Consider the following 12,537-nt stretch of genomic DNA (forward strand, 5'->3'; position numbering starts at 1 on the left):
AAGCGAGCAGCTATGATGGTGAGGCATGTAAAATTAGGAGGACACCTAGCCCTAGGTCAGTCATTAACTGGCCTCTCGGTCTTCACAAGGGAGCAAACACTACCTGGAAAAAGCACTCACAATTTCTGTATAAAGTTCCCAGTATAACACACAGCTGTCAAGAGAAGGAACAAATATTGTCAAACTACTCCTTTTCCTAATCACAAAGAAAAGGGTGTTGTCTCACCTCAATCAACCTTGTTCTCAATATACCAGCCAATAGAGCAGAGAAGACCATAGCAATTTAAACTGCCTGGATTTTCATATGCTCACTGTGACACAGATTGTGTGCTCATGTTGCAAGAGTAGCTAACTGAACTATCTTTTTGAAAGATTAGCTGCAGCAAAACCTCCTAAGATGGGCAGCCAAAAATAGAGATGCACACAAGTATTTACTTGCAAGTTGTTCATAACACTCACTTCAATTTTGCACTATTGCCTTTTAGTATTTTAAAAGACAATCTACTTGATGCTATGAAGAATAACATTTTTAGTCATTCTACTATACGACCAATTATTTCAATCTAAAAAATCATGTTTAAAGCAATTAAGACATATTTCATATGGATTTTCATATTCGGATACCTTACTCTATGATTTACCTCAGTTAAACACTATATTTACATCAGAAAATACCTACCTCCCCCAAGTGTGCTGAAAGTGAAAAATTTCACACTGCAGCCATTGATTTTTTACATTGATTATCCTTGCTTTTAAGAATGAGTCATGCACAGTGCATTAAAAGCATGTTATAGTCTCTATTTGTTTAATTTCCCTTTATAATGAAAAGTTTTTTCAGAGACAAAAATAGTTTCTGCTTAGAAATATAATACAGATGACAGATATTCCTGATCTTGTACAATAAGCACTTGACAACTTTGCAGCGTTTGTACGTGGCTAATTTTCCTCCATAAAGTTTGATGGCATTTTTTATAGTATGCTGTATGTACCCAATGGATTGTAACAATCTGAATTTTCATAATAAGCCATCCCGGAAATGCATGCCTAAGTAATTCTTAAAAGGATATGAAGTGTTGTAATTGAAAACCTCTGCATCATTTCTTCCAAAATCCCTACTTCTGTGAGTAATCGCACTAAGCACAGAGATCAACAGGCAGGCTTATCAACGCTAATAAAGGTTTGTACAGCCTGACTCTGCAGGGGTTTCCATGTGCATATGACTGATATCAACATCAGATAAACAAACAGCTTTATCTTCCATAATGAGACAGATTCCCTAGACAGCAGAGTTTCCATTAAGAAACTGCTGGAAATATCTTTCATACAACTTTTATAGACTCACATGCACCCAAAATAATAGGCTATTGAAACATTCATGTTACCCTTGGAAACCCTACAGGTGACAATTACCTTTATCTTATATAAAAAAAATGCACAGCTCTTTCCATGACACTTTATGGACATGTAACATCTGAACCTAGAAGCTGACAGCACGGAGGAGTGGGAGGAACTATTTAAAGTGGTCTCTGACTTCCATGATTTATTATCAATTGCACGTTCAGAGCTTATGCAAGCAGCGTAACAGAGCAGTTTTAGTGGTAAACATTACTCCCTTGCCACCTGGCAAACCAGGACAATATTTTAATAGCAAACATGAAAAAAATTGCACAAGTAGAGCTTCTAATTAATAGTCTACTTGGAGAGACCAAGACCATGGGTGTGAAATGAACACTGAACTACTACTATATTCCTGATGGCATCCATCTAAATTTAGGGTTAATTTAGGACCAGGAGGAACCTGCACTAATTTTGACTGCACTAAGTGTTGAGTTAAGCAAGCATTTCCCATTGCAAACCAGCTAGAATTTTTCTAGGTAATTTTCACTGACTCTTTCAATTCCTTTCCGTGATAGCAGGCTTGACATTTTGGCTCTTATCACTGTTGAGATCCCATATTTTGATCCTGTAAATCTCACTGTTCTTTTTAAGAGTTTCTCTTCCACACTCTTTAAGGCACGCTTGCCGCAGCGAGTGGTATGCAAGCTAATGTTCACGTAATGTAGGATGGTACTATCTAAGGACACTAAATAAGAACTGGAGGAAGAATTGTTATGACAGCCCAGTGCTGCCCCATTGCTAATATATCTTCTCATCAAAATTAATTAGTTTTGGCATGGTGCTGCACTGGTAAGACAGCAATGTAAATTGCTTCCAAGTGTGGCAGCTCCAACACCATAAACCACTCTGAAATAGTCATACCTTTAGATAGAGTTTAATTTTCTAGGTTTTTTTATTTTACTAGGATCTTGTCATTCAGTCCAGGGTTTAACGACACCAGAACTTTTCAAATATATTCAGAATACCAAGACTCAGTAGGATTATCAACATTTTCACATAATTCTTTACTGTTTAAAAACAACAACAAAAAAATACACCCTACTTAAGCTTTATTCTTGAAACAAAACTTCAACAGCTCCACAACATTCTATTTTCCTTGCAGGCTTTTAGAAGCAATTTCTTTAAACAGCTTATTTAACACTGTAGCAATTGAAAAAGGTCATTTCTCTATTGCTGGTTGTTTCAGGTCACTACAAGTATTACAGAAGTCTAGTTTTAATTCAGTTATTTCATTTCAACCATGTGAAGTGGATTTGGAATTTCCTTAGAATCTTACTTTTCTTGGACTAGTTTTGGAGCAAATGAGCAAAAAATATCCATTTTTGGAAGTCACAATTCAATTAGATTAGTTTTTAGCAAGCTGACTGAATTCAAGTTTTAAAAACTAAAATTGACTCACATGGAGAAAATTGCTATCTTTTTAAATTATCTCAAGGTGAAAGTGCGGGTCTCATGAAAATTTGAAGATTGAAAACCCAAACTACTAACCAATTTTGAAACATGCGTGTGTTTGAGCATAAGCAGACTACAAAATCTCAGTCTTAACTATGCAGTTGTAACCAGCACCTGATCATGTTCACAGAATTAACATAGCACATCCTATGTTTTCATATATGTTACCATGTTATTTATAGATGGCTACGTTAAAAATAATGAGAAGATATTACATTATATCTGGTCAAATTAAAACTCTTCAAAAAAGAACGGTCTCTGACAATTCACTGAAGAGAGATTTGTTTCTTTCACTGTTTTACTTTAGTTAAGCCCATGGTTTTCATGGGTCATGGACCCTTAACTAGTGATTAATTCTATTTAGCAATACCAAGCATAGTAATGAAGCATTTGTCAGTGTAGCAGGAAGTGTTTTATAAGGATGAAAAACTGTATGTAGCCCACGCTTACAAGGTGAAAAAATAATATTAAAGAGGATTTCTTTCCCATCAAATTTGCCTGAAATCATAGAAAGAAAAGTCTGTTTACAAATCGCATCTGAACCCTGTATTTAGTTTCACAGCAACTACATTATTCTAACCTAGCATACTACGTGTACAAGCAAATTCTGTCTCCCTGCGTCTTCTGTTTTATCAGCTAGATTCCTAGAGTAATCAACATCCCAAGATGTTGAATATTAGAAATTAAATGAATTTTCACTTATTCAAAGAAAGTAAAAAGAAAAGGAAAAAAGATCTAGGGAAAAAAAAATCAAGCACCTAGCAAGACATTTCCAATACAAACTTAATGAGCTAATCAGAGGATGCAGCTATCCTGAAGAGAGAACAAAAAGTCTTGCCCAAGGCCTCTAGCACTTTACACAGAATTGTTGACAAGTAACTATCAAATGAACTGGTGTTCAACAGCTGACAAATCCTTCTTATGATTGTGCTCTTCTATCAGTGCTTAGGAAGTCATTTCTGGAAAAAACAATCCATAAATAATGACTGAACATAAAAATTATAACATGAAATCTGTCTGCATCTGTAGACAATCCAAAGGTTTGAATTACCCTTTATTATAAGTACCAGAAGCCTCATATGCATACATCTCATTTTTGAGACTAAGACAGAGACTTGGCACTCACAAGGTGGACCAATTTTATCTTTCATTTAAAAATAGCTATGTGCTGTAAGACAGGAATGAATGCATGCCTAAAGAACACAAGGTGAAAACAGCTTTTTGAAGGACCCTTCTCTGAAATATCAATTCTTCAACATTACAGCATTTCTGTTCAGAAAACCATTCAATTTTAAAGCTGATCAGTAAATACTGAGGTATTTTGCAGACTGATTTTTTGGTAGTATATAAGGGACTGGAAGAGCAGGTTCTCCTACATCATGATAAAAGGAGAGCTGCTTCAGCAACAGAATTCTTTTCAAAAATACTTTTTCCATCCACTTACTTATCATTTAAAATGTTGTGCCAAACTCCAAAGGTTCAGGAAGCGAAATAAATATGAATGGAATAAGCATTAATGCAACAGAATATACTACAGTCTGAAAACAGAATTAGTAAAAACGACAGTTCAAAAATCTGGGGGGATAGATGGGTGAGAACCACACCCTGAATTAATCACACTAACTACCAAAGAAAATTTCAGTTTTTGCATCTCAACTATATTCAGATCTAGCTATTTTGCTGTAGGTACCTATGGGTGCTTTTTTCAAATCTGATAGATATCAAAATCTCAAGATTTTTCAAAAGCTAGACCATTCTGAGGTGCTTTAAGAAGTCAAATATTCAAGATATTGGACCTTATCAGAATACCACTGATGTCTAAAGCTAGAACAGAGACTGATTTGGTTTATAGTGCTGATGTGTGATGGACTCATTCTTGAAGGTTTTTAAATTTGTTCACAATTTTTAAAAATAAGAATATGTAAATAAGGTTATCGATAACCATTTTCAGAGACTTGTGACTAAATAATTAGTTTTCTAATTTGACTTTATATTGCATATATACATACCTGACCTTCTCTAAATACAAGTCAGAGCCTGGAAATAACTGCCAGCAGAACAAAACTTCAGAGTGAAGGGGATGAAAGAGTCAGCTCCAAAGACTGCAGGTTTATTAAAGGCTTTCTTAAAAACACCCAAAGGAAACAAGAAAGAGCGACGGTCCCAGAATACATGAGTTAAGCCTAACAGAGAAATAAAGCAACCTCTTAGAATAAAAGCTGAAATTTATAGAAATAGTGTCATATTAAGGACTTACAGGTAAAGGAAGTGGAGCCACTGAAAAGGTACCAGCAGATAAGGTTACCACTTTGTCTCTTTGGTCTACTGGACAAAGATCATATTCAAATTTAATAATCATATTTCCTATTTTATTAACCAGTGCATCAGCGAAACTTGATACTCAAGAAAATCCTTACATTGCAATTGCTCAGAATTGATAAGTACTCTCCACATATGGTTTTCCCACCATTTTTGCACACAATATGGTCTAAACAAAATCTTATACAGTGTGTGTGTGTGATACCTTATGAGAAATTGTTCAGTATGGCAGATGACACCACAAGCCCAAACATAGCCCATTGTAAAAGGATACAGTTTTTCCTGACAAATCCACATTTAATGTTACTATTTTCTTTTATGCCTCCTAGATCACAAGCAGTTAATTCTTCTCAGGAATTACTGCTAAGCTGCTAATCATTTCATAATTCTCTGCCTCCTCTGTTTGCCTCCTGTATTGACTATATTTGCTCTTCTCATATCTTCTGAAATTTCACCCACTCTGATCATGTTGTATGAAACATCTGAGATACAGTTGAGATGTGAGATTGATCACAGGTTACTTCAAGAACCAACTGAATGAGCTTCAACACATTCAAACAACGTGAAAATAAATAACTTAGACCTAAGTGCTCTTTCTCTATATAATCTGAGATCTTCTCGTGCCATTGTCACTGGTATTAACTGATGCCCACCTAACTATAGCTGAAGCAAAAGATTGAAGAAAATAACAACAGTACATATTTCTGATGACAGCCCTTCCTCTCCTCACCACCTCCTTATTATTAAAAGCATTTTTTCAAAGAATTGGGATCTCAGAATCACCTTGGGATCTCATGAACACCTTGGGATCTCCTTTCAGGAAGTGCATTATTTTAATTTTACCATTTTCCTTCTCCTCCTGAATTTTGTCATTTCATAAACAGCCTCACAAAAGTTGTGTTCCACTTGCACATTCCCTCTTGGTTCTTCTCCATTAGTATGGATCAAATCTGCAAGAGCCTTCCCTCTTGCTTTATTTCTCAGCTGCCTCAAAAGCTAATCATTGTCACTCATGCAGTACAGGACTTTGCAAAACAGTATTTTGCTGTATTCCGTTCCCCACAGAAAGGTCTAAGATTGGGAGTCCCATATTGTCAGAAAGAGACAACAACATTCTTTCAAATATTTTTAGAGTCTTTTAGTCCCTCTGAATTGGCTTTTGAACGTGGAAGTATAGTATTTTGAATACTCTGGTGGATAAATTAGAAGGTATTTTCAGAAATACTGGCAGTTTACATATCACAATTCAGAATTTAAGGTTTCTATGTTTTCATCTCACATAGAGGTAAAACTTCCACTCTTAAGCCAAGTATTTCCAAAGTAGATGGACAAATTGAGGCATTAAAGTGCTCATTAAGCAGGCTTAGCATGTGGTCTGGTTTTTAATATGAAGTTACTCTTTAATAGCAATGAGCTGTCATAATGCTTATCATACTTGAAAAAAGAGACTGAAGTCACCAAGGCAAAAGGTGGTTCAGGATTTCAGTTCTACAGTGGGCAAAGTAAATTGCATTTTTGTGATGCACGTAATAAGCAAAGTTCTCAAACATATCTATAAATATTAATGGTAAAACCAGATCAGGACTTAGAAACAAACTATCATCTTAGAACCAACTGTCTCATCCAAAAATCACTCTTCTTTTCCCTCTGCTTTTGTGAAAAATGTTCTTATTAAATATTTTTTAATAGGTAGGAATTCTGCCTAAATCAATTTTAACTGTTTTTTCTTCACTCTTCTCAAAAGGTAGATGCCACTCTTAATTGAAAGAAGTCTTTAAAAAAGATGACATCCTTTATCCCTGAACAAAGATTACATGCACAGTAAGTTGTAATCCTTGGCTTTGCAATATTGCTTTACGAGGTTAAGAAGATGAATGTTCATTGCTTTTAATCCTTACCATGATTTACGAGGCTCTGGGTATCCTTTCCCCAGAGCATCTACAACTGTGTGGTTGTTCTGCCTGCTGCTTAAATTACAGAGACATCTGCAAAGTAAATTATGGATTGTTGTCCCACAACCAAGCTGCCTCTGCATCTCTCCTGTAGTATTTCTTTGATAATAACAAAGGCATTCTTACTTTTTCCCCATATTTATCACTCTTGTTTTGACAGACTAGGTGATATTACGATAACCTGGATTATTGTCTGCCATGCTAACTTTCAGACAACACGTTCAGCTGTAAAAACCCACTGTGAAAAGGAGGGGAGGGAGTGGGCTGTGATGAGACAGAGCAGACAGCTACATAATGTTTGCTTTGTTTAGTAAGATCTTCAGAGTTCACAAATCTAGAGTCAATTTTCCTCATTTTAAAAGAAGTTACTGTAGCTAAAGATAATACTCAGGCAGCTAAATGCCTTGTGAATATACAGCTTACTGTTGCTCTAATAGCTCCCCACATCAATATACTGATTTCTGCATCTCTGCTTATACAACACACATACTAATACAAACACAATAAACCCATACAGGCTTACCTAACCTATATAAAAAGCTGAGCTCCTGTGTCATCTAGATGCACACTTGGGCATCTAAAATAGTGGTTTAATTTGTGGAGACTGTGCTGTAACACTGAGTATTAGATCACTTACCATGTTTAAAACATTAATCTAGATATTTAATTATGTACCTAATTCTATAAGCTTGCATTTGTAAGCTTCATTTTGTAATATATGCAGCGAGAATATAAACTCATTGTCAGTATCAGATATCAGTTTAAGGGAACTGGTCCAATGCAAGATTTCACCTCCAGAAAAAAATAACCAGCTAAGTTTTTTCAAAGTACAGATGCAATGACTTTTTTAGTTTAATATATATTTCTCTCTCCATCTCCCTTCTCCATCCCTTTTATGCTCTGTGCTTGTCCACTTTTGCGGATTCCAAAACATAGTTCCCACTAATGCATATGTGGTTAAGTTGCAATAAAATACAGTAAACTCTACCTTTGCCTGCACATGGCAGGATACCTTCTAAGAGCTCCTAAGTGCTATCTCATCAAGTTTCAGATTAAATTTAATGATATTATTTTGCATGATTTTATCTTTCTCCTCTTCTCCTCTGCAGTTCTGCATTATCCCCCCTGAAACAATATGCAATTTCACCTGTAGTCCAGCTGTCAAAAAACCCAACATTTTAAAAGTAAAGGGCATAACATTGTATCATCCCAAACCATTTCAAAAAGCAGAAGTACTTTCAAGAGATGGTAGCACCTCATACTCCTTTAGCATGATTCCAATGTGCCCAGTCAGGATAACAAGTGCTGACAGCACTGATGTCAGAGAAGCTCTTGTTATATATTTGGCAGAGTCAGTGAGATATATTCTCCACTCTCCAGTTCCTTTTGACTCTGTCAAAACACAGGGTTTGGTAGAGAAGGTGCATAACTAACAACTATATTATTTGCCCCAAAGAATAACCAGTGAAGACAGGCCTGAATCAAAATCAAGGATCCAGACTTTTCCAAATTTGTATCTGCAGCTTTCATTAGAATTTCATGGCAGAAACTCATCTCAGATTTTGAAGCATTTACATGTTACATCAGACAATTACTGAAATGCAGCCACATGTAAAAGAGAACCTGTTCATAGTATCAACTGCTTAACTGTATAGCACAGCTTATGTGATGCCACCCGTTGAAATCAAGGTTTATATAATATGGGATTTGGGCAGAATATTTTCTTGTTAGGGAGACATTACCATTAAAATCTTTAATAAGTACAATATATACTGGCTTTGATTTTACATTCCATTGAAATTAAATCATAAACAGCCTCAAACTACTCTCCACACCCGTTTGCCTTTCCTGTAGAACTTCTTCAGAGCACAACCGGCATCCAGGTCTGCCTCACTCTACCCGCACACGGGTGCTCCTAACAGGCATTCAAAGCTGTGACATGCTGAAATATTGAATGATTCAGTTAAATCCAGTAACATCCCTTGTACTTTCCCCCCACCTCCTTCCAGGGTACAATGCTTCATAGACCAAATGGCTAAAAAACAATTGCCATCTTCTGGAGACTGTGCTTCAAACTCATTTAGACTCTTCCCTCAAAATACATTACAATTTTTTCTGCAAAGTAAAAAAAAAAAAAAAAAAAATCATATCTACTTCAACTTCCTTTTTTTCCTTAAAAAATTATGTATGAAGCTTCCCAGTGGATTATTATCCTCAGCATTAGATTCTTGCCAGGACTGTAAGAAAACCAGTTTGCAGTGGATTCCTTAAGCAACAACTTAAGTAGACAACAGTAAATTAATAAGCATGAGGAAGCCTGTGACATTGTCTTTTTCTCCCCCTATAAAAGGGTTTCTGCTCAGGTATGGCTTTAAAAGGGAGACAAATACCATTTCACAAAAATAATACCTGACCGTTACAAGAAAAATCCATCATAAAAGTGAAGCTCAGAAAGAAAAAATTAATTTCCATCCTTAAGGAGCACAGATTGCACAGGTATTTTCTTTTCCTCCAATCTACATGTAAGTAGAAACTGTCTGAAAAGTTTAACATGCAGCAGATGCATTTGTATACAGTCAATTGGTCAATATAGTGCATCAAGTATTTTTGCAGAGATATGCAGGAATTAGATTCTTTGATTTCTCCACCTCAGTTTCATGTACCTGAAACTAGCTTGTGCTTAATAAATAACAACATTGAAAAATAAATAAGTAAAAAGAACTAAATCTGTTAGTTTTCAGAAGATGAATTGACTGCAATTAATATGACTTTCTTGAAGATGATGGAGACGTCTACAAAATTAAAAAAAGTTTACCTGTGATTATGATGCCACATCTCCAAGACCTTAGAATACTGAAATTCAGACCTCGGCTGGCCTCGTCCACCACAATCTTCAGCTAATTGAGACACTAAAGTCTGTAAAAACATACAAAAGTAAAAATGTCATTGTCCAGAGCTGTATGAATATTAAAAAGAACATTAAAAATACAAAACCAAAAGAAACAGGGAATATGTTATTAGGGAACTCAAGCATTAAAGAAAAAAAAAGAAACAAAAAAAACCCACATACCACTTTTTCTTTGGCTCTCACATGGATCTACAGTGAATAAGGCAGGGTGAGGAGTAGGACACAGATGTCCCTTGAAGCAGATGGATCCATCCCTCCCCCTCCAAAAAACTTTCAGAAGACCACATTCCTTACAGCTGCCTAAAACTCGTGGGATTTTTATTGCCAGTAGGCATTACTGCAGAGCATCATGTTATGGCTCCAATTTGTATGCATTGCCATGACTGGGTTTCCTTCCTGTCAGCTATCATTCATCACAGCGTGAAAATAAACCTGCAAAGACTTCTCGGAAAAGGAAAGGATAGCAGACTGATAATATGAGGTAGTGACACTGCATACAATGTTTTGTTCTTTTCACAATGGTTTTCCAGTCAATTTTGTCACTGCCATAATGGTTTAAACCAGTATCACATGTGTCGGGATGGTAACCTTCCCTCCCTCCCCCCCCCCCCCCCCCCCCCAACCACAAGGTCTATAACTCACAGGAGCAGCTTCCATAACCAGCCCAGCCTGAACTGGTACCTAGTCTAACTCTGAGATAGACTCTGATTTAAACCTTGCTCTAAGTTAGTTTTGCATTTAGGGAAAAAATAAGCATGCCAGAAATGTTTTCAAAGACCTAATTAGTACTAGAATTTGAGATTTTCTTTATTTGGTGCTGTTTTTATTATTATTATTAAAGTGTTTATATATTGGAATTTCTGAAAGCAGATAGACAGAAAAAGAGATGAAGAGAAGAGGAAAGAGAAAGGAAGTTAAAACACAAGGGAGTCCAACCCTAAGGCTGAAAGACAATTGAGACAAAGATAGTATTCAGACATAAAACTATGAAAAAAGAAAATTCGAGAAAAAACAGACAAGTTAGATAGCAACTATTTCTATTTTCATATGTACATATGTATATCTCCCAGGCAGTATTCTTATCCAAGATGAGGGACTACTAAAGCAAGCTATGTAATAATATCCACTCTGTGCCAACACATTAGACTATATCAAATCAAGGCTTTCAAAAATTCCCAAATATAGAAGACTTAAATGTATTATGTACACAAAGGTTAGGACAAGGGAATAAGCCACTTAGACACTGATAACCCAAATCTCCATAGTTCAATTAAACATTAGCCCAAAAGCTAATAGTAGAGTACAACACAAATTGTGTATTTCTAAAAAGATAACTTGCTTTGCAAGACTAACATTTTTATGTCTTTTTTTTTTTCCAACCCAACACTTCTGCTTTTCCTGTTAAGGATTTTGTTGTGGCCTTTACATTAAAATATGAATACACCTACAGAAAAAAATGTTAAAGAAAGAAGAATTCCAACCCTAAACAAGCTTTCTTGTCTCAAAAACTAGAAATCACTTTTTAATAGACAACGTAAAAATAAGCCCCCCCATAAACCCAAACCCTGTCGTTTGCCTCTTAAGCACAAAGTAAAACAATTCACTTGCCTCTATGTTCAGAGGCAGAAGTTCTCCCAACATCAACAAGTTTACAGAGTAATGTACCTAAACTCCTCTTTCTCAATGTTGAAGTACTTCATGTTATTGGTGTGGATTTAACAGCAACAATATTAACTGTAGGGATCAATAACACTTGGTAGTAGTCAAAACTAGAAGTTGAAGCATTCTTCTAGAGCTAAGCACACCACAAGATACTGGAGTATGTAAAAGAAATTGGATGATTTTAAATGAGTTAATACTGGAAAAGCCAAGGCAGGGGGGAGCTTTTTTAGTGTTAGTACTGCAAATCGCAGTTTGTTTTAAAATATCCTTAACATGCAATGCATAACCCTGTTTATTTACTGCTTGGAACCTCTTTCCAAAAAGCACTGACAACACAAAAGAGATTATAGGGCCTCTCGTTGCAAAGAGGGACTGGAGTGGTTCTGTAAACCTGATCTATTTTTCTTAGTTGCAGTGGTTAAATTTGAAAAAAAAAATCTCTGCAAATATCCAGTTTGTTTAGCTAGAGGAAAAGCTGAGCACAAGTAGTATAATATATGGTTTGGTTTAATCGTTTAGCCTGGGGAGACCGACTTAGAAATATTACGCTGTTTGGGTACTCTGGAAAATACTCGTCTTCAGAAAGAAGTTTTTGAACGCATTTACAAAACAAAGTCAAGGTGTCAGAATTGTTTTCATCCATGAAATTGCAGCAAGCATCAAACAATACAGAACTCGCACATTTGGTGAAATACTGTTCAGTTTGAATTATAAGTATTTTTCACAACAGAACAATTAACTGGTAGTCGTCTTGTACTACATGAAATTACAGTTCCTTATTCTTATTTTCATATCCGGCCTGGAGTTTAGAGGGCTTTTCTGTTCATCACTGCCTCACCAGTGACG

The 12,537-nt window shown here is 35.8% G+C and overlaps 1 protein-coding gene across 17 annotated transcripts in view; it reads right to left on the bottom strand.

The window, feature by feature from the left end:
* CDH12 (cadherin 12) overlaps positions 1 to 12,537 on the bottom strand; it is a 646,759-nt gene that overhangs the window by 364,217 nt on the left and 270,005 nt on the right. For all 17 annotated transcript variants that reach the window (XM_068931482.1, XM_068931489.1, XM_068931495.1 and 14 more), the window contains one exon: positions 9,937 to 10,037. The gene's annotated coding sequence lies outside the window, so the exon portion shown is untranslated. The remainder of the gene's footprint in view (positions 1 to 9,936; positions 10,038 to 12,537) is intronic.

The sequence above is a fragment of the Struthio camelus genome, chromosome 2, assembly GCF_040807025.1.
Source record: "Struthio camelus isolate bStrCam1 chromosome 2, bStrCam1.hap1, whole genome shotgun sequence".
Classification (NCBI taxonomy): domain Eukaryota; kingdom Metazoa; phylum Chordata; class Aves; order Struthioniformes; family Struthionidae; genus Struthio; species Struthio camelus.